Source organism: Aphelocoma coerulescens, chromosome 2 (genome assembly GCF_041296385.1).
Source record: "Aphelocoma coerulescens isolate FSJ_1873_10779 chromosome 2, UR_Acoe_1.0, whole genome shotgun sequence".
NCBI lineage: Eukaryota > Metazoa > Chordata > Aves > Passeriformes > Corvidae > Aphelocoma > Aphelocoma coerulescens.
The window spans coordinates 36,812,192-36,835,729 of NC_091015.1; the positions used below are offsets into that span (position 1 = coordinate 36,812,192).

At 37.6% G+C, this 23,538-nt stretch overlaps 1 long non-coding RNA gene across 1 annotated transcript; it reads left to right on the forward strand.

The window, feature by feature from the left end:
* Positions 1–5,570: 5,570 nt before the first annotated feature.
* On the forward strand, positions 5,571–10,971 carry LOC138105681 (uncharacterized). The gene is made up of 3 exons (XR_011148612.1): positions 5,571–5,918; positions 6,560–6,865; positions 9,746–10,971. It is a non-coding gene; the product is annotated as an uncharacterized lncRNA (long non-coding RNA).
* Positions 10,972–23,538: the final 12,567 nt, after the last annotated feature.

The window sequence follows — 23,538 nt, forward strand, 5'->3', positions numbered from 1 at the left end:
GTCTGATTTCTGATGTATGGTGCTGATGAAGTCCCAGAATCCTGAAGCTGCAAATGACTCAGTAAATCAGGTATTCAGGTAACATTAAAGTCTCTGCATGACATTCTCCCATTCATAGGGTTACCTTTTCAGATGATTTTTGAGCAGGGAACACATATTGCCAACAATATGTGCAATCTAATGAGAGGTTTTTAAGTGTAGAGGTCCTGGTTCTGCAATTTCTATACCGGTGGATGACCATGAAGAGTGCCAGTGACACATCTAAGGCTGTCTAGCTGTGTGGGCTTGTTGCAGGAATGCGGCCGCATGATGATGTAAAATCACTCCTAGAACTCCCATTGAGATTCATGTCAGGCTTAGGGCAATGAGCCATATGTCCTCAAGTGCAAAACTTTGAAGTTAGGTCAAAACAGTTTCAGTTTATTCCTTGTCACTGACTTTTACATTTTCTTCATTAAAAAAGGACTACGGTGCAGTCTTACCATGGTACTTGCAACCAGTAGTTTTAAAAAATTGTGTTTATTCTTCTACTGCTACTTTTTCATGTAGGTTCTAAATTTTGATTTCTGTTCTCTGCCAAGAGCTTTATTCCTTGGGAAATACCAGTCAAATGTAAATGATCTACCAGATTTATCATCTTTCTTAACAGAAGTGCAGTGTGTACTTATGAATAGTGTATCAGAGAGCTGGGACAATGCCTTTATTTAATTATTAGAGTGAATAAAATCTGACTGACATTTTTGATTGATTTTCTACTCCTCTGCACATATAAAAGCAGAGTGAAAAATAAGGCCTTGATATTCATCAGTATCTATGATATTTAGCATTAATACTTGCAAGAATTACTTTGATATCAGCCTAATATGCTTTCCAGATACTCATATAGACCATCATAGATTTTATCAAAAAGCAATTGCCAGCATAATGGTAATTGTTTCTTCTCCATTGTCAGAAGCTTTGAAGGCTGTGTATCACCTTTAACAACATATCAGCAATTTTAAAAAATCCAAACAACTGATTCCATTTATTGGTTCTCATTCCACAAAGCTCTCTGAGCATCCACTATGAAGTATATATGCAATCTAAAGAGTTGCTGATAGCATATGGATCTTCTCTGGAGAGCAATCTCTTGTTGAATGTCACAGTTTCTCATCATGGAGACGTTAGAGCCTCTTACCTAAAAATTTTACTGCTTATTGCTGCTCAATTCAGGCATTTAGTCCTCTCTATTGTTGTCCAGCATAAAACTTTTTCAAAAAATGTCAGTATTGGCACACCTGAAGGACTGGATGCCATCCAGAGGGACCTGAACAAGCTTGGGAAGAGGGCCCATGGAAACCTCATGAGGTTCAACAACCCCCAGTACCAATATAGGCTGGTGAATGAAGGGTTGAGAGCAGCCCTTCTGAGAAGGACCTGGGGGTCCTGGTGATCAGAGCCACGACATGACCCAGCCATGGGCACTCACGGCCCAAAGGCCAAACATGCCCTGGGCTGCATCCAGAGCACCGTGGCCAGCAGGGCGAGGGAGGGGATTCTGCCCCTCTGCTCTGCTCTGGTGAGGCCCCACCTGCAGTGCTGCATCCAGCTCTGGGGTCCCAGCACAGGAGGGACATGGACCTGTTACAATGGGTCTAGGAGAGGGCTACAAAAATTATCAGAGGAATGGAACATGTGTCTTATGAGGAAAGGCTGAAAGAGTTGGGGTTGTTCAGCCTGTAGAAGAGAAGACTCTGGGGTGATCTTATTGCAGCCTTTCAGTACTTTTTTGGGTCCTATAAGAAAGATGGGGACAAGCTTTTTAGCAGGGCCTGTTGCAATGGGGGCTAAGGGCTTTAAACTAAAGAGAGCAGATTTAAACACTGAACAGGTTGCCCAGAGAGGTGGTGGATGCCCCATCCCTGGAAACATTCAAGGTCAGGTCAGATGGGGCTCTGAGCAACCTGATGGAGTTGAAGATGTCCCTGCTCACTCCTGGGAGTTTGAACTCTATGACCTTTCAAGCTCCCTTCCAACACAAATTATTCTATAATTCTATGATAATCTTTATGTCAAATAATTATAATATCATAAAGACATAGTTTATATGGCCTCACTGTGCAACTTAGATTAGGTGCAGGATTGGGACTTCTGTCCCTTGAAGGAATCTTTTCACATTTTTTTGAAATGTGCTTAAGGTTAGTTTTACTTTCACATGTTTGATTATTCAAACAAGTGTTTGGTTCATTTATTTTTACTATGCATCATCTTCCCATCTGAGAAAGAAAGAAATAAGCTAAAAAAAAAGCCTGCATAAACTTTATGCAGTTCTGTGGTTGTACTGTCAGACTGCAAAATATATACATTTGACTATGCTATATAGCAAGATATCAGTACTTTTCCACTTCCCCATCCAAAAGGAACAATTACACATATATAGAAAAAGGTGAAAATCTCAGTGGAGTAGTTGTCTGGCCGTGTGCAGAGAGACGTGTGTGATTGCTTGTTGTAACCCTGGACTGCATCCTTCTGCTCAGATGACTTACACAGAAAGCTCATGTTCTACAGGTCCTTGTTTGTGATTATGTCACCCTCCAATGGTCAGGTCTCCAGAGCAGCTCAAATGCTGCATTGAATTAAGTGCTAAAACAACTCATTTTTTACCAATTCTCCAGTATCATTTCCCTGTGCATATGCATGAACTATCTAATGTTCACGGCTGCTGTCTGCAACTTGTCAAGTTGCACTAGGAGTGCCGAAGAGCAATGGAAGAAAATATGGAATAGTCTCTGAAGAAGAATATTGCTAACAGTATTTGCAGATCCTTGAAGTATCTGCCTAAAGTGATGGCATATCAGAGTGTGTGACTGAAGATAACACATGCAGGGCAGAGGCCAAAGTGCGAGGCTGTAACAAGGAACTGTGCCCTACTAGCTGAAGTATCCCACAGCACTAGCATTGCATCCCATCTTCTCCCTCACTCTCTGGAGTATGGCATGCCAGACAGCTGCCTGACCAGCTGGGGATGGTACGTGTAATGACAGACAGGGAGACAGAGGGCTGGTTTGTCAATGGGGAAATAGGAAACAGGATTCTGTGCCATAAACCTCATAATCTGTCTGTGAGGTTTGAGGGTGGGTGGGCTTCTACCTCAGAGTCCCAAAGCAGTTTGCTCCCCCCATCCAGTTGTCCTCATGTCGTGTTGGTTTATGATAGTGGCTGGTGAATACTACAAGCATATAGCTGGCACTCCTGCAATACAAGTACATGAATGACCATCTTTTTCAGGTTTCCCACACCCTCTGTGTGTGTATCTTTGGGAAACCTCCATAGAGAAACCTCTCTCAAACTGGTGTAGATACTATATGTTGATTTTTCATCAATATACAGCCATAATCTTGGTCCTGACTGAGATTTGTAGGACAGATTTTACATCAAAAATCTTTTTATTCCATAGAGAAGTCCATATTACTTGAAATGCTGAGATCAGTGACCTTCTAGATTCAGGACATTTTCTGAAAATAGTAGCTTGATCCTTAATGACTTTGAACAAGGGCAACCCAGCTGCGAGTGTTTGTCTACCCAGAAGGAAGAGCCACTGAACACAGCATTGTCAAGATCAGGCCTTAGATAGTTGGCCTGAAGGTTTGTGTTGCATTTTGATATTGTTATACTTTTCCTGCTGACTTCCTTGACCTCATTACTCTTTTTTTTTTTTTTTTTTTTTTTTTTTTTGTAAAATCACCAACTGTTCAGTTTGGCTTATTTAGTTATAAAGCATAAAGGGGACTAATGATAGAATGGTCAAATGTTTTGTTCTGAAAAAAAAAGAACATGCATCTGGAAAGTAGGTAAATGTTCCTCAGGGCGTCTGCAATTATACAGCTGGGAAGCACGGCTGGCCCACGCTCCAACTGCCACAGATGTATGATCTACTAATGAAAAAAAGCAAATGCTCCCTCCTCCACTGGTGCCCTCTGGAACAAGAAAAGGATGTTTGAGATAGCATTAAAATGACAACTGTACCTTTAAAGCTTTTCTTATGCTGAAAGCTGATGAGTGTTTGCAATTTCAAAGTACTTTTTGAGTGCCTAACCAGTGAAACTCTTTTAATTCTACTTTTAGAAGGCAAAGCCCGCCCAAGCAATTTAATTCTTTCTACAGTATTCCTGAAACTGTTGCAATCTGTATGACAGGGGGTGGGTATCAGGAAAAAGTGTTGGGAATTCTGATGTCACAGCTAAGCCTGTTTTGTAGTCTTTGCTTGCAGTTTATTTGCAGAGACAAGTCTCCAAAGTCTAAGATGAAAAGACTTTTTTATTTTTATTTCTTTTTATTTAATTGAGCTTTTGTCATCATTTGCACAGGAAAAATTCTAAACACAGTTTGAGAATGCTGTGGCCTTGTTTACCTTTAAATCTCAATGGATGACACTGGGCACTGGTGCCACTTGCTGATACTGGGCACATGAGATAAATGTGGTGAGCGAATTGTGTCTAAATGGGCAATCTTCACATGACTCCTGGAGTGACCACTATTACTGCTGTGATGGTTTTGTCTGGGATAGAATTAATTTTCTTCTCAGTAGCTAGTATGGGGCTATGCCTTGGATTCCTGGGGATGGCCAAATACTCACATGTCCATGGAAAGTGATGAATGAATTCCTTTTTTTGCTTTGTTTGTGCACATGTTTTTTGTTTCATATGTTAAACTGTCTTTACCTCAACGAAAGAGTTTTCTCACTTTTACCCTTCTGATTGTCTCCCCCATCCCACTGGGGAGCAGTGAACAAGCCCACTGGGGCTTAGTGGCTGACAAGGGTTAAACCACAATAACTGCTTTGTGGTATGTTTTCAGGACATCAAAGAGGGCCAACTACTAAGAAGCATTGCGGCAAAGACTCCAGTCTCAGAAACCACTGAATGCAGAAATGGTCAGCAGCGCTTCAATGGGTTGCCTTTGTTACACTATGACATAACACTCAGGAAATCTTGACAAGAAAATTATTGCCAGATATGTTTATTCTTCAAACTAAGCTGGGAATTTTCAGCACTAAAATGGCTTAATTTCCACTCTGCCAATCATCTGCAGTGTGATTCAGCTGTGTGGTAAGACCTGTCTTTAAACTTGCTCACTTAAGCCTCAGCTGCTGCATCAAAGTAGCTGCAAGTTACAGAATGCAAGAGTCAGAACACACTTGAGAAGCAGTCGGTACTTGGGGAGACAGGAGAAGCACAAAATGGGGTTATATCAGCTGTGCTGTAGGAATGAGCAAAGTATATAAAAAAAGAAAAATACCCAGGCAGTTCAGTGCACATCACAGGCAGTGACAAAACGGTGTTTTCTAGAAATAAATGTAGGAGGACAGAGACAAAGAGGTAAGGGTTTTTTGCTTTCCAAGATGAATACCTCTGATAAGCTTGGCTATTCCTCATATTAATGCCATTAGATACCTTTGATAAGGGTCATTGTCTCCTGTGAATCTTTCTGAGCTGGAAACCAGACTTGCATTTCACAAGATGCTCTTATAGAACAAATTTTGTACTGTGGCTCAATGTTTTGTTTTATTCCTTTTCTAATAGTGTATTTGGTTTGCTTTTGTGTCCATTTTTGATCATTTGGCTGCCTAAGCTGAGGTTGAAGCAGCTGTGTTACTGTGGTGATTTGAATACACCACTATTAGCCTTCTGTGTTGCTAATTTCTTTATATGGAAGAGTTAAAATTCAACATTCCAAATTCTGTTTAGCCCAAAACCTTCTAATTTATACTAGTAAGCAAGGCAAGCACATATTTTTGATGTCAGAGCCTAAAATGAAATGTCCTTAGCTTCTCATAAGGTTTAGCAGCAGGGGGTAAGTCAGGACTTAATGTGAATGTACAGCAACAGCAAAACTACAGACCTTTAGAAAGGGATGAGAGTGTCTTCCAGAGTTCTGAGGTGAGTTATAACAGGAGGGAATAATTCTCTCTCCAAAATTTTTTATGCATCATTTGTTAATCTTGCAAAGTACTTCCTGAAGGTTTTTGAAGATGCTTTGCAGCAGATCACAGTATCTTTATGTTACGAGGAATTATTCTAAAAAAAGAATTATCTAGTTAAAATTTTAAACAATGCATGTAGGTTTCAAATAACAAGCAGTCTAAGATGAAGGTTTCAAGCACTACTTACTTCTTAAACTGCAGTGGAATTATCCTGTTAATGTTGATGAGTAGCATAGTTTGAATCAGTAGAACTCCACATTAGTGCTAGATTTTATAGTATCGAATGTTTTGTTGTTATATTTTTACTCTGTAAAACCAGGATGATTGCTAGCTCTCCACAACCTGGGGGCAGGCAGCAGAATTTTTGAAGGTAAATAAAATACAGTTACTTAGTCTCATCAACTGAACACATGACTTTATAAAAACTTTTATTGTGAACCCTAAGTGGTACTACAAAGCTCTTCAAATTCCTAAGAAGATATCTGCTGTGTTCTGGGTGCCTTTATTCTGGATTGATAGAGAGAGTACTTTCTCACACTAGGTGCATGTACTTAATTTTTTTATTCCTTCTTCTATTTTCCTTTTCTTTGGCATTAGAGAAATATGATGCTACTGTAGATACTACAGTTTATGGTTGGCCTATTACCCAGAAGATACCCTGCAGTCATATCCAATAAGCCAAGTTCACTGGCATCGGATAGACGTTTGAAAGGATAAGTCTCGCACAACATTGATTCCTTTATGGAAAAGAGGCTGTTCTGGATTGAAGACAAGGATGATGTCCAGGTCTTAGGGTTCTGATTTAAAGGACGGAGATTTCAAAAGACTGTATTTAACACTCTGCTCTTGTGCTATTTTTAAATTTTTTATTAATAGAGTCAACTGTGCAAGGAAACAGGTGGGGTAAGTGCATATCCTGATGGTTTTCTTGTTTTTTGGATAGCCTGACTTATTTCTTTCATCCTTTTTGCTATGATTTAAGCTTAACTAATTGTATGCTAGTATTGGTCCCCAAAACATATAGGAGCTTTTAAGGCTCTTCATTGCTTGCACTTGGTCCTTCATAGCATCTGGGGGAACATTGATGGCTCTTCTATCTATCTTCACAGATGCAGAGAAGGAGTGAAATAATACAAAGACATATTTTTATGAAAAGAAAAATCTGTGTGAGGATTGGAGTTGTGAAATTAAAGATAACTTTTAATATCTAACAAAATACTTTTCTAGCACTACAAATTACAAATGTAGTGTAATATCATTCTCTGTTTGCTAAATGGAAAGTGTGATACCAGCTTATTGAAGTAACCTCAATATTGCAATTCTTCAGTTAGCCTTTAAATAGAACAAAGTGAGTCAGACTCAAACAATTATGCTTGGAACAAAGAGATTTGATTACTTAACCAGAGGCCTCTAGCTTTTAAGTCAATACCATAATTTTGAATCTTCATTTGCAGTGATCTTTATAAATACTGCTTCATAGCTTAGTCTTCTAAAACTCTTATCAGGAAACAATTATAAAAGGCCAGCTTCAGGCTTGGTGTAATTAAATGAAGTAAGTGAATCTACACCGATGATGCATTTGGCTCAAGATTACACTGCCATCTAAATGAAAATATTAAGTGTGCAGCTGGTTTTAATTATATAACAAGAATAAAATTATGTGTGGACATTTCTAGAAATTATTAAGGGCTTATAACTGCATTAGAAATCCAGAAAGCATCCACTGACATAGGGTAAACATTCCAGTTGGCACAACTTTCCCGTCAATCATTCCCTACACTCTACAAATTTCCACTCTGGGCATTATGATAGGCAGGGGAGATGCAAGTTTCTATTTTGCAGTTGAACTAAGGTTCTCCTCTTGTGCCACCAGTTTCCTTTATGTTCCTGTACATATCCAAGAGTCATCACAGTTTTCAGTACTGCAACACTGCAGACTTTGAAATCTGGAACAAGATCAGATTTCAGTACTAGACGACTGCTTCCAAAGGAGAGGGAATGCCATCACTGTCATATCACAGATTAGCTACAGATATAGTGAGCTTAGAACTTTACCAGGAAATTGGAAGAATAAGGAAACCCTTGACCTCTACATTTCTGAAGTTCATAGAAGAGATGCTTATCCATTTATTTTGCTAGGAGAAGGAGAGAAGGCATAGTTAGATGGTATATTCATAATTTACCTACTAGAGGACACGCATGCAGTGGTTATGATAATTTTTGTAATAAGAACACATGAAACCTACTTGAAAATCCACAGGCTTGTTTGTTTACCTGTCACAACGTAGAATCTCCTGATTTTCACAAATCACACCTTACTAGGCTGGATGGGTGTGCCAGGGTGACTGCACAAAGACTTAAGAACGCCTTCAGCCAGGATGGTGTCAGCCCATCTGCAGAGCTCGCTGCTGACTCCCTCAGCAGTGTGACTAGTTTTCATCCTGTTTTGAGGTGTCTTTTACCTCAGGCTATTCAGGGTAGCTGAAAGATAAATAATGTGCTTCCAAGAGCAAAAAAACCCCACAGGAATGCTTAACCACAGCTCCTAAGTTCCTCTGTGAAGCTGTGCCAAAATGCAAATACAGCTGTATGAACTAGGGACCAAGGACATGAAAAGTAGGCTATAATGAGCAAAATAACCAGCAGACTGAGTAGATTACAGGAGCTATCCATGGCTGACCAAGAACAAGGAACAATTGAGTTTTATTAGCTTTCTTAGGGTTTCTGAACTCTAGGAGAATATTTGATGTGGGCTATGGTTTTATTCTGTGCACGCTTTTAATTTGAAAACTTACTGTTTCCTCAGGATAATGTAATTATATCTAGTGAGGAATAAAAATTGAAAGCACACGTTGTGTGGGAAAGATTAATCACATGAAAGATTAACAACGGCCATTACAAATGAGAAAGATAGCTTGACAGGAATTTCTTGGACTAAACAGTTAAATTTTTCTCATAGCTCTAGGATATTCACTGTTTTTGGAAATATGATATACAAGATAGTGTAACTTCTCTTCAGAGAATGTTTGAAAATATTTTGATTATACCTTACTAGCTGGCCTTATATATATTTTTTAACAGGCCATCAGTTTAAAAATTGATCTAAGTCTTAGCATAAGCATATCTGATCAATTCAATTCTATGAATAGGTCAAAAAACAAAAAATAAATTAAAATTTTTCTTTGGTAATACAGAAAAATTTCAAGGAAGTACAAGTGGCTATATAGCTATAAGTAGGCTTTGAAGTTTTGCTAGCCGTATCAGAAATCAGCATGAGATAACATGGCAACAGGGAAGTTTTGGAGGATGGCTTGTTAGATGAAGAAAGAAGGAAGGAAACATAGAGTTACAGTGGCATATACATGCAAACTTTGTAGAACAGTTATGACAAATGCAGTTATTGTCCTTATCTTGATTATTCATTTATATACTTAATTTGATTAGGCTTTTTATAAGAAATTTTAATGTGATAGTAGAACTTAATGTCTCCAGTTCTTAAAACACAGAAAATTTGTGCCAAACAATGTAGTGAAAAGACAATAAAACTGCCCACAAGTTGTATTTTGCCTATGTGAATACGACTGGATATTGAAGTCCAAATTCTCTTTATTAATCTTATTATTCTAAGCATCAGTAAATAACAAAGATACAAATTTTCCAATAGATGTTAGTATCAATGGCCTTGTCTTCTTTTCTTCTGATTTGCTATATTGCTGTAAAACTCACTTGATGAGACTAGAAACTGACAGTCTATTTTTATAGACTATTATTTTTTTTCTGCAGTGTCAAAGAACCATCTAATATCTATGAAAGATAAGGAAATACTGCTACCCACATTTACATTTTCAGAGCTGATACAACACTATTCTTGTAATACCACCTATCTCAAAAAAAAAGAAAAAAGGCCTGGAACCATCCTGAGCTGCCACTTGCTCCCAAGATGCTGCACATGCTTCCAGTTACCTATGGTTTTCCTCATGAGCAGGTGTTCCTCTGAAACAGCTGAACCTCTCTCATCAGATGCCAAAGGCTCATCCTCAAGAAGTCTGAAAGATGGCATGAAATTACAGAGAAGACTTTCAAGACTCAGGTTTTGCCACTAATTCCTTTAAAGAAGCAGATAAAAAAACCTTTTGCATCAGTGTGAACAGCATTTTAGCCTCAAAAAGAAACCCTTCGAAATTGTGTGAACTATAATTGGAAGCCTTTGAAGGACTTCTGATGGAGACTTTGGAAGACTTCAGCACTGTTTTCCCTAGCTCCTGGATTCAATGAGGCTCAAGCAAGACTGCTATCAACCTGTTTAGACACTGGCAGTTTGTGCAGCATGTGTAGGAACAGTTGCAGCTACCTGGGGAATTTCAGTCCAAGCAAAGAAGCACACGGGTATTTTAATTGCTTGGACTCATGAGTTGGAACAATTTACACGGAAAAACTTGGCCAAGTTACCACTTTCTGCCTCACCATCAGCTGCACAGCTCACTGAGTTTCTTCTGAACTCCCATAATTTGCAGTGAGACATCCTAAGGTAAACCCTAACTCATGTTGCATATGGCCTGCAAACATATGGTTTGTTTCAAGAACTTGAGTCCTATAATTGTTCAGTAAAGCAGTCAAGTGTATGTTCATCTCCTTGAAGTTAGTGGGAGCTGAGAACAGAATTATGATAAAATATATACCTGAGGGCTTTGCTGCAGCAGAATTCAAGGGGGCTCCTTTTGCATAGTCCTTTTCTGTGAGGCCAAACTCTGCTGTATTGCATTTCAGTAACTGTTTTATTGATAAATCTGTGTAATTATTCTCAGCTGTAAATTTTCATAGTTCCAGAATGTGTTGATTTAAAAAGCAAAAATCAGTAGTTAGCATTGGATTCATAATGAGTAGACTAAAGAAGGGGCAAAATGAAGTAAACTATAATTACTTCAATAAGGAGAAAGCAATCCTTGCGTTTATATTGTCAGCTCTACTTAATTTGTGCATGAAAAGCGTCTAGAAATTTTATATAGCAGTTTCAGCCTCTTAAAGTTAGGATTTATTAACTTTTTTATTTATTAATAAAATAATTATCTTCATATTATTTTAAAATATAGCTATGGAGTTGTTTTGTTTTGATTTTTACACCCATCAATAGCATAGCAGACAGAAAACAGTTTGGAGACAACACTAACATTTCTAGATGACTAATGTTTTTAAATATCAGATACTGAAATATAAAATACTACAATATATGTTTGTAAAGACTAGAATGACAAAATATAGGTCTCACAATAATGTTAAAGTAATAATTAAGATAGATTCAACACTAATGATTTAACTTGTGGTAGGTACTGACTTGCTGCAGTAGCCTGCTACAGATAGACTTGTCTGTCCTCTTTAAGATTCTACGTTCTGTGCATGACCAATGACATCTAGAGCATCTGTACACATACAAACATATTTAATTGAATTAATAATGGGGTTGATCATTTAGTTTCCTTAGTTTCACTAAATTTCAGTCTTAAAAAAGTTTCTCAATTTACAACAACATTTTTCCAATTTGCTAAGTAAAATAATTTAGATGAAATTCCTTATCTCCTTCATTTGGTGAAATCTGTCAGAAAAAAAATTACATGTTTCAATCAGTTTTTACTGTATGTATACATATATGTATATGTAATAGAAAGACAAGTTTAAGTCTTACATATAGTCAGTAAAGACTGCCTGGTAGAAAATTTAAGCCAGGACAAAAAGGATATTTCTCTAAGAGGCGTGCTGAAAAGAGTGCTCATTTAGTACTTGATACAGAGCTCCTTCAAGATCCGTCCAATTAATTAACCTGGGTGTGTTTTTTGGCTGCCATCTATGATGATTGTTCCACTTCAGCCTGAACTTAATGGAGTTGTAATGAATCCTTGTTTATATTCTTATAATTAACATTCAATTACACACTTTTGCTCATAAGTATTTGGTTAAAAATGGTTTCCTTGGCAATCATGACTTCAGTGGAGACCCATCTTTGGCAGCTTAAACTTAAGACGTTTAACATTTTGGACCGTTACTTCCATAAGTGTATTCCATATAGATGACCTGAGGTCCACTGTGCCAGTTTATGAAATTACTCCTTCTAAGTGGAAGGGAGTGTTTTGAAGACATGGCTACCATATCCTAGTTGACTTGTGGTTCTCAAAGACAATTATCTTCTGTAAGCTAAATGAACACTGTTTTCGTCTTGGCAATTAATGAACTACAGAGAAAACAATATCTTATTATTATTATTGGTGATAAAAGAATAGAATCCAGCTGTTAGTGTCTAGCTAGATTTATTTTGAACTGGCAGCAAGAAAAAGTAATGACACTGTAAAGTAAGGCTACTAAAAGTTTTAACTTAATTCAAATATAAATTATCTTAAATTAATGCAGTTTCTTACAAAATGTTGATCTTTATAAGCTCAGTTTTCATCAAGAGATTTGCATTCTTTGGTGATTTTCAGATAGGAGCTTATTGCACTTCTAATTATGGGATTTAACCCACATAAAAAGATGCAACTGTGCCAGAGCTTCACACTCTACTCACTTAATCACTGCAGATATTGACATTTTGGAGGCGTAACTGAAGATGAGTGTTTGAGCTTCAGTATTCTGTTTATGCAATGCAAATTTCAAACCACAGTACTGAGTCTGGGATTCCAGGCCACTGAAAGGAAGTCTGAGGGTCTGAAGGGAAGTTATGAGTCAGCAGTGACCATCTGAATTGAGCAGGTTTGCTGTTTCAGCAGTTAGAATGTGGTATCCACCAGGTTAGTCTCAGTCATCCTATCAATTTTCGAAGAGACACTAAACATTTTATTTGCCAACTCCTCATCAGAGTATGTGTGTACTCTAAAAATCTCCACAACAGATGCTGTCATGCTGTGACAACCAGAAAATGAATTTTCCCTGTTTAATATGCTCTCTTACTCTCAAAGCTTGATGAGCAACTTCCTGGCTTTGAATTGTGATGCCATCTCTGGTGCAAGCTGGAGATTGAATTTAGCAAACGGCCACCTAACTGTGAATTCAGGAGAAACCCTGTATGTAGCCATTGCTGAGAGTTTACATATCTACCAACGCTTGTTTAATGCCACGTCTGTCTCCACATGCTCACCTGACCTTGTTTTTGCATTCTTAAATTTTGTCATTGTAGCGGGTTCAGTTTGTAACCGGGCAGAAACATCAATTTAGTGTAGTGGTTTGGTCCAAAATACTCATTACTGTTTACCTTCTGTGAGATAAGAATTAGGAGAAAAGCAAAGCAGGCACAAAATGTGAAAGAATATAAAGAAGTTTATTAATAGACCTAAAAGAAGGAAAAAAAAAAATCATAGCACACCTTCAGAACACTTCTCCTCCCCCCACCTTTCTCCCTTCTCCCACTGACAATGCAAAAAGACAACCCCTTGAGATGTTCAGTCTGTTTACCACTTCCATAATAACCTTGTTCAGTTCACTTAGGGAGAGGAGTCTCTCTTGCTCATACTATGGAGACATTATCACAACGAGACAGCCGCCCAGGTTGGTTCTCTGCTTGCATCATGTGGGAGTCCCTTCCCACGACTTGCAGTTTTTCCCACAACTGCTTTTGAGGGTCCAATCTTGAGCTACTGGGGTACCATTTTAAGGTTGAGCCATTCAGAAACAAAAGTTCTCTTCACCCATCGGAACATTTCCATCTCTGAGAGTAGAGGCCCTCCTCCTTTCCTGGGAGAAAAAAGTATCTCTTCATCTCTACGACTATCTCTGGGAGTACCTCTAGGAACAGAGGTGTTCTCCTTCCAATTGGAGCAAGAGTCCTCATCGCTTCCATCTCTCCCTGTTCAAACTTCTATTCAAATTACAGCTGCTTCAGCATTTGCTTACTCCAGCGCAGGTGCTTTTGCTCACAAGTACAGTTTGAACACTCCACCCCCCATGCTTTCATGAAATTACAACGGGTACTCTGATATATCATAGTCCATCACCACCATAGCTTTACAACAGAATTTCAGCTTTAAGCATCTCCTCTTTCTCCTCCCTCAGGTTTTCAGCTCTTCACAGCACTAAAAGGGTTAATCTCACCCAGGCCTTGCAGCTGGAATTTCGCTTATCGCTGTTGGTCACATGATCTTTGCTGGGCACTGGGGCAGCTTCAGCTGAATCTTCATCTTGGGCTGCACTGGAGGGGAGGGCCGTGCTGTCTGCACGTAGCAGGGCTGTGGGGGGCCGCGGGTGGAACAGGGCCCATCGGCTCCAGGATGGCTGTGGCCCAGCCTGGCCCGAGCAGGGCCTGGCCTGGGCCCTGAGGGCCCCGTACGGGCCCTGCAGCCACCTGTCCCAGTGCCAGAAATGAGATAGAGCTCCCCCGGGCTTTGTCCATTCTGAAATGTTGACCACAGAGGCGGTCAAAATTTTAAGTGCCTTAAAAAATTGTCCATTTTCAAACTGGCCCGCTGATAGGTTCTGTCAGGTCATAGAGGAGCTGTAAGCACCTCTTTGCAAGAACACCACTTCCAGGACTATGCTTGCTAACCCATGACAATCATCTTTGTGTAAATCTCCATTTACATCCTTGCACATTGAAAATTTGATCCCACTTTATCACTTGGAAATTGGAGGAGGATTAGCAGGAGAGAAAACTCAGGGCAGGAAGGCCACAGCACAATTTTAGGTCTTTCCCATCTCATAACATAAAAGAAAAAGCTTATGGCAATATTCTAATGTTTTGCCTCAGTAGTAAAAGAATTGGGATAGTCATTCAGCAAAAAGAGTCAATACTGGTGTACCAAAGGAAATGTCAACATCCCCCTTGTCACTAAAACAAGAATTAAAATTTAGCAGATGGAAGAAATTACAGCTAAATAATTTAGCACTCTGTTGTCTTCATGTGAAGGATAGCAATGCCAAGGATTTATGGAAGGTTCTGCATAAAGTGCTTGTAAGGAACATTGCTGCAGTCAATGCATCCATAGGAAACAAGTAAAGTGTGATTGGGTGAGAAAGAAAGATGATTACTTGCAAAAGGCAGAAATCACAACTTTTTTTCTTAAACAGTTGAAAGATATATAACTCTTCTCAGCAAGAAAGAATTTTCAACAGATATATATAAATAATGGTTCTAGTCTACCCATCACTTTTCTCCATCTGCCAGCAATTTCAGATATTCTGCATAGTAAGAGAAATTAAAATCTTGTAAAACAAGTAATGTGGGGTAAATGGCTTTCTGAATTCTATGAATTTTTTCATTAGTTAAAGGAAAGGTATTCTACTCATTACACACAATACAGAAAATAATCTGTGTTCCTGTGATTGCTGTATTTTATCTGAAGTTTTATGTTTACTAAATAAATATAAGAGAAGCCTTTTTTTTTTTTTTCTGCATTAGTTACAAGGTGGAAAATGTTACAATAGCACTGCTAGTCTGTTTCTCAGGTGACAATTCTTCAAGTTGGTTAGCAGAGAAAACAGTAATTTCTCAGTAGCAAAAATTAGCAAAGCTGAAAGTAGTTTGGTAAATGTTACCTTTAAAAGTTTCCATTAAAATTACATTTGATTAGTATCTTTGGAAAATGCTGTCTTCATCGTAGAAAGTGAGTTATCTAAAATCATGTAAATGAAATATTTTGTCCTGTAGTGAACAGTACAAAAATTAAATATAAATTATGCAAAATAATCATTAGGAAAAAACAAATGCATCAAGAATCTAAAAGCACACTAGTACTGGACAAGAGGGGAAATTAGGTGTCTAAATTTGATGTTACTAAGGGTTTAAGCTTGTAAAATTATTATTTTAAAAACAACAGGGCAAAGACATGATGACAAGACAAATATGGAAATTATGATTGCCATGGTCATAAGTTCTTGACCATAAAAACTGGCCAAGATGATTTTATGCAATCATAAAGTAAATATATTGATCAGTTAGACAATTAAATAAGACATTAAGGATTTACATTATTGCACATGTTCCAAAGAGTTTACTAATTCAGAGTGCAACAAAGACACTTATATGGATTGATTAAAAATATATGAAGATATTGAGTTCTTTGTAACCATAGTGCCTAAAAAACTTGCTTCGCAGATAGAAGCTACAGTATTTTATAAACTGAAATGCTGAAAGCAGGAAATGATAATGTAAAATGTATTAAGTGTGTTATTGTTATTGATATTTCACCTGAATTAATTTTTCTTTTTTTTTTTTTTTTTTTTTTTGGAGGGGGAAGGGCATCTTTCACTCTATTCCTTTTCTCCATAATACTTTTATGATGTCTCAGTGTAGCTGTCTACTGTAAACAGTGTTTTTTAATAAACCATAATCTTACCTCATAAAACAAGCAGCCATAAACAGATCCTTACTGATGTCTCAAAGCTTACACAATGCCACTTCACACAGAGATACTGTGTACCAAAAGCACTATGGTGGCATTAGTACTGTAGCATGTGCTTTGCTAATAAAACTATTAACTCTGCCTCTCATTGTGCAAAATGAATTTAAGTGTAGGGCAGTCCTAGTAAATCTATACAGATCCTCATTCTGGAAGCAACTCAATTGCAGCTATTTCATTTTCTCCTGCGATGTGAGGAGATGCCCAGAACTTAAGGATGGCAAATAATATGTTTAAATGTGCTGAAAGTAGCAGAAGAGATAGGAGGGGAGAGAATGCTTGGAACAGTGAAGCAGGTTAAGACCATACATTTGCTTATGTAATTGCCACCAGCCTTATGACCATGTGGCAGCTACCAGATTTATAATTCTTAGAAGGCAATTCCCTTTTGGGTTTCACTTGCCTAACTATAAGATTAAATTAATGACATGTCCATTTAGCATTTTGTTTAATTTACTAATACTTCATAAATAAATTCATCTTGTCAGATGATATGTTTTTGATATTGCTTTAAATTTTTCCTAGTTTCAAAGAAATTTAAAGAAAAAAAGATAATGCCAACTGCTTTGCATATTTGTTTTTTTCTCCCTAACAGAAAATAGAAGTGAGAGTGTTCATAGAACATAATTGTGATAGCAGTAAAAAGCAAGTCAGGGTCTGGTCTTCAAAATACAACTTAATGCATTCAGTAAGAAATGGTGTCCTAAAAGCATTCATGTTCCCTGTGCAAGCCTAGGATACCTGCAAAAACAGAGCCAAAAAAAGACAGGAACGTAGGAGATATCTACAGATTATGTCTTAAGGAATAATGTCGTACTAACTGCTTAGCCAATAAATGTTTGGTAGCAGCCATGAAATTTGTGGTTTTGAGGTGACTAAGCAGGATGCCAAGGATTCTCTTTGTATTGAATGTTAATGGTGGAAATTTGTTTAGTTTGTTGTCTGACAAGGTTATTCTTTTGCAGATATTTTGGAACATTCCTTCCATGAAGGAAGAACTCCTTTGGTTTGATAATTTAAAACAAAATCTTGCTGAAGGCAACAGGAGATTGGAAAATCTACCATACTTCTTTTTCCTCAGACAAGAGGGGATGAAGTATCTAGTTTTGTTATTTATTCAGATGACTCTCTGGCCATTTCCTTTTCCTCTAAAACTTATTGAAAATGTTTCACTATATATTCTTCTTTCTCATTATACTACATAGTGAATAAAAATGATGGATTTTAAAAACAAAGTGGATAAAATGGGAAGCCACATAGGCCAATGAATAACACATCACATGCCTTTTCTGTTGAAGTATTTGGGGGAGTTGGGTTTTGTTGGTTTTTTGTTTCAGTTTTTTTTTATACGATTGACCTATATCTGAATGGTATTGACAGATTGATCTAATATCTGTATCCATAGATACTTTTGTATTTCTGATTTATCTGACAAAAAGGATTGAACAGAACTCGTAAATGTCACAGAGAACTACTAGACTGCATTTTTAATATTCTTCAAGATCTTTTTTTGTGCCCTTAATCAAGTAGAGGGAAATAACCTCAGCCTATTCCTCATACGTACTCTACTAAGTATGTACACAATATTGTTTCAACTGTTTGGATTATGTACAACATGTGGGCGAAAACATAATGAACACCGAAATGCATATGGAATGAGTTCAAGTGGTTGAACCAATAAACAAGGCTATTGCAGCATGCAATCAAGTTCATTATGTACATGAACAATAAACCTGGCAAATGGAGTGCTGAGTAAGTAAAGTATTAGGAACCATTCGGTATTGCTTTGTATTTTCTGTTTATGTGTGTGAAACATATTTCATTACTTGAAATCCTTTCTAGAGTGACCTGCTGTGCTGTCCAACTGGATAAGTGATTTATGTTAATATATCAAACTGAGTAATGACATTTCGAGAGGAAGAAGGAACTCTGTGGCAGTGCTACTTTACTCCCTCCTGGAGCCTCACAAAATGTCATTTGTGTCATGCTGAGTGCTGTTTATTTTAGGGTAAGAGACATTTACAGATTTGACTCCTAAGGTGCTCTGAGACAGCCTAAAAAGGCACAAACAGAAAATAAATATAAGGATTGCACGATTTTAATGCAACATCGCCGATTTCCAGCAGCGGCAGAACCAACCTGTTTGTATTTCATAAGAGCAAAGGAGGCTGTCTCAGACTACAAGATGTTTTTCTATAGTTTAACATGTGGTTTCGCCATAAGTTAAAGCAGAACTAACACTGTAACCCTTACTTAGAGGGCTGTCTTGGGTGCATGATGTGGCTGCTCTCCATGCATTGGTTCAAGCAATTATGTGTAGTAGGGTTGAACAATAACTCTTTCATTTTCAGTGGGTTCAATGAGTGTATTCAACTTCTTAGGTGGCTGTAGAATCATAGAATGGTTTGGGTTGGAAGGGACCTTAAAGACCACTGTGTTCCAAGGCACCCACCACAGGCAGGAACACCTTCCACTAGACCAGGTTGCTCAAAGCCCCATCCAACTTGGCCTTGAACACTTCCAGGGGTGAGGTATCCACAACTTCTCTGGTCAGTGTCTGTTCCAGTACTTCACCACCCTCACAATAAAGAATTTCTTCCTAATATCTAATCTAAATCTACCCTCTTTTAGTTTAAAGCCATACCCTTTATCTTGACACTGTATGCTCCTGTAAAACATCGTGCTCAAGCTCTCTTGTATGTTTCCTTCAAGTACTGGAAGGCTGCTATAAGGTCTCACTAGAGCCTTCTCATCTCCAGAATACGTTTTTCTGCCCAATAGTTCATACCCTTAGTTACAACTTCCTAACCACTATTGTATCTTTTAGGGGGGAAAGGGTGTTTTGTTTGTTTGCTTCTGTCTGGATTTGTTTTGGTATTCTTTTTATTGATACCTTTTCATATTTTCAGTAAGATTTTTTTTTTTTTTTAATGTGTTGCATGGTGGGTTCCCTAGTGATTTCAGCTGGGAAAGGATTAAACTGGAAGAGGCAACAGAGTTGGTTTACATCCAGGAAATAATGCAGTCACAGCACTATATATACAGTCAATAAGCCCCTGCATCTCATGAGGTATATATTTTTCTCTCCTTTACAAGTCATATAGAATGCATCAGAAGACTTCCTCTGTTTTTGCTATTTTATATAGAACTGAGTAAAGAAGGAAAACACTGTGGAAGAATTAATGGTCTTTCAGGAATGTTTCATAGAAATAATTTAATAGAGAATGGAACTTATCATCCTGCATCTGTTCACACCTCATTTTAGGTGTAGAAATTTCTATCTCTATTTCTAGTATCTCACTGATATTTACTTTTTTTTACTTGTATGAATTCACCTGAAATTTACCTGATCCCTTTATTTCAACATAAAATTGGTTTGCTGCAAATCTGTCTTTCCGGGACAAATCGGAAAAGCTGTGTTACCAATGTGTTCTCTCTGTATCTCTATTAATTACTAGTTCTTGATTATGAAGGGTTGCTTAGCATGATGTGGAGGTGAAAGCATTAATTCAAAGTATCATAATAAATATAACAATTTGCAGCAGTGCTTGAAGTAAGTGTGATATGCACAGTGTTGAACTGAAAAGAGCTTGAAGGCAAGCATAATAGTTGCAGCAGCCTGAATGTGAAGGTAGAAGGGATTACTTAAAATGCTTCAGTGCAAATACTTCATACTTTTGAAGATCCCTGAATGACCCTGACACTGTGTCTCCCACCTTCCATCCATTCTCATCTCTGTGGTCAGCTTGAAGCATGGTTTCACTGACCCATGCTGTTGTATTCCTAGTTTGAAAAAATATACTTACATTAAAGAGCCTTATTGTTTCACACTTTATGCTAAGAGGAGTAACACCTCCACCTCCAGATCTTTTTTTTTTCCCTTGGTATTCACTGGCTTTTGCCCTTTGACAGCACTACCATTGTGAGTAGTGTGGGTGGAATGACAGAACTGCTTCTCCAATTTACAAACCTGAGCTGTATTTCACTGCAAGCCTATAATGAATTTCCACATCCATGCTGTCTTTTAACAGATATGTCTTGTGATTTATTCATGAAAGTTTAATCATGTGTATCCATGTTCTGTTGCAAAATATGTACTGCAGAGTTTTAATAGGATTTGAAAATACTTTGCTGTTCTTACTGGAAGAATACTGCTAGTGCCAGAGTGATGACCATCACCCAGCATTTTGCACTGTAATTGTCAGAGATCATAGGAAGAATTCAGGGAGAAAAGCATTCACCGTTATTTTAATTTTATTGGAGAATAATGGATTTCTCTAAAAAATAGGTGAAAGATGAGTGTCTGCCTCTTTACACAGTATTTATTCCTATTTATCAAGGACTCATGGTTAGTACATGTAAGTGGTATTGTGAGAAAAATGGCTATAAGACCATATTTTGTTTCTTTTAAAGCATTCTTTGTTTTGATCACTTCAGATGGAAGTTGTTCTTAAGATGGGAAGGAAAACATGACTTTATACTACTTTCTACATGTGGTCACAAGAATCTTTGAAATAGTTACAATATTTGAATTACTAGACTTTAGTCATACTATATGTGTATAATTGTGGGCACAAACCAAGCATGCATTTTTCCCTGTGTGTTATTACATGTCCACTTACTCTCAAAATTAGACTGCTCTGTGGTTTCTCAGACATAAAATCCAACCCCTCCGAAGACAGGCGGGTAATGTAAATGCTGGGATACCAAAGTGGTGTGATTTGGAAGATATGTCAATGGTTACCAGCAGTTGTGGAAAGGGACTTCTAACTGCAGTGGCCTTCATCACATGCAAAAAATTGGAAAAAAATAGTACTAATGAACATAAATGTCTCTGATAACTGTATTATATTCAGTGAGCATGAAAATCTGTCCTTGTAAAATCCATCAAAGGATTATTGATAAACCTGAACACCAGACCATCTTCATTACAAGTGACAGAAGATAAGCTCCGCCATCAATAAGTTTCATGCAAGTAAATTAGGATTTTGTTGTCAGTCATACTGTGTAGTAACCTGCTTTTTCTACTAATCTTGTGGTTTACACCTCTCTCTTGGCATTCACACTGTCCAGAGATGCACCTTTAAAATTCTGCCTGTTTGTGCTATTTCTACTAATCAGGAGATTGATTTTCATCTCCTTCATAATTTTCAATTTCAGAAATAGCTATTCAGGTAAGTGTATTTTCTTCATTGCCTCCACAGTAAGGGTCAGAGCACATAAATAAACCTGAGCGGGGGTTGCATGTGTAAGTTATACATTCTGCACAATATATACTGTGCAAATACATGTTTATAACATACCAGCATTGAATTATGCATTTTGCCTAATTTAAAAGGCTGAAGTCTCCTGCACAACCCACTGAAAAATTCTTCTCTATTTAATATACTTCTTGGGAGAAAAAACCATTGCGAAAACAAATACAGTAAGTCTGCCCGCAGATTTTTCTCATTTAAAGCTTTTGTAATTTATATTAACTGTTCCAAGACTTTTCTTTTTTTCTCTAAAAAATAGTATATTGTCAGCTAAAACCACATTCATTGCTTGTGAATGTTTCTAAGATCAGTGAACAAAATATTGCTGCAGCAAATTCCCATCTTTTATTTCTATTGGCTGAGAGTGGATATGGGCCCAAATGCATTGCTGACATTTTGAGAACCAAAAGATGTCCCATAATATAGCTGCAGTGCTTAAATGAAAGGAAGAACATTGTGCCTGTGACATTTTTCAATGGCTAGCAGTTGCCTAAGAAGATAATTTTTTCTTTTCTGTGACAGTTCTTAAGTAATTTCAAATTCAGCCTCTAATCTACTGGCATTGATTTTTGCTGTGGTCAGTTTTTGAATTGCAAACCACAAGTCAGAAAGTAAGATGGATATGTAGATTTTACAGAAATGTACGAATTCAACAGTCAGCAGAGACAGGAGGATTTGCAATGTGAGAGCTGGTTGCCTCAGGGTAATCTGGCCTCCATCCCGTGCTTAAGCAGCGGTATTGATTGGTGATCAATGGTATTGCCTGGCTATGCAATTACCCTAATGGAACAGTTGTGCTTGTGCTCAGAACAGTTGTGCCTACTAAAAAGAAGAACAAATACACAGGCTTAATGATGGAGTTTGTATACCCCTAACCAATCTTCTCATGCCCCCACAGTATTTTGTGTATTAATCATTTGCTAACTGGTAGCACATAACCCAATCCCCTCAGTGGTGATGTTAGCAACGTGAGTACAGTAAAAAGGTGCAGCTGAGCACAGTTGTCTCAACCAGTAAGGCCCTGACTGTGTTGGAGCAGGTGGTCTGATATGGGAGCAGTCGTTTATGAATGGAAGGACTTTTAGATCCCTCTTCCAAAGAGATACCTAGAGGCACTGCACTGAAGAACTCTTCTAAATTTACAGATATTTTCTCTTTACCCTTCTAATTCTGAACTTACAGAAGAGACAGACACTTACAGTGTCTGTGTGCTTCTGATTGGGATATCTCTAGGAGAACAGTATATTTGAGAATAGATTGCATTTTTTATGTATCTCTGTAAACATGGCATAGACTTCTACTATTTATGTGAAAAAGAGTACAATCCTGTTGGAAATAATGACTGTGTTTTCAGTATTATTCAGTCATAGCCATAAACTGGAATTTTTAAATGGTGACCTAAAATTCTATTTAAGAATCCACTTTTTTGCTTCATTTTTAGTAAATCTTGCCAAAAATGATTAAAAAAATCCATGACTCTTCCCACAACTATTTTTCTCATCAATTTTCCAATTAATAAAATGTCACATCACTTTTTTCCCTTAGTACTCTAAACACTCTCAAATTCTTCAAAGTCTGCAATGACCTTTATCAATGTTTGTGGTCTTTCTTTCCTAAAATAATTAATCTGAAACCCACTAATATAAAGTCTTCCATTATCTGTGATTTTAATATGCTTTATTTATAAATAAGATGAGGAAGTTAGTAAAATTGCATGGAGGATGCAGCCTCAGCTTCTGGTGCACTGCAAAAACTTAATGCAAGTAAGTGAGTTTAAATTTTACTTTTCCTCAACGAAGATAGTATGACCTTTTCTTGTTCCATTAACTATTTGTCATGTAAAGATTTGTGCTGTCAGTTCTCTTGGGGAATATGATGCCATTATTTGGATCCAACTAGCTTACACGTCTGGACCTGACATCAAAGATTTTGGCTGAAATTTGCT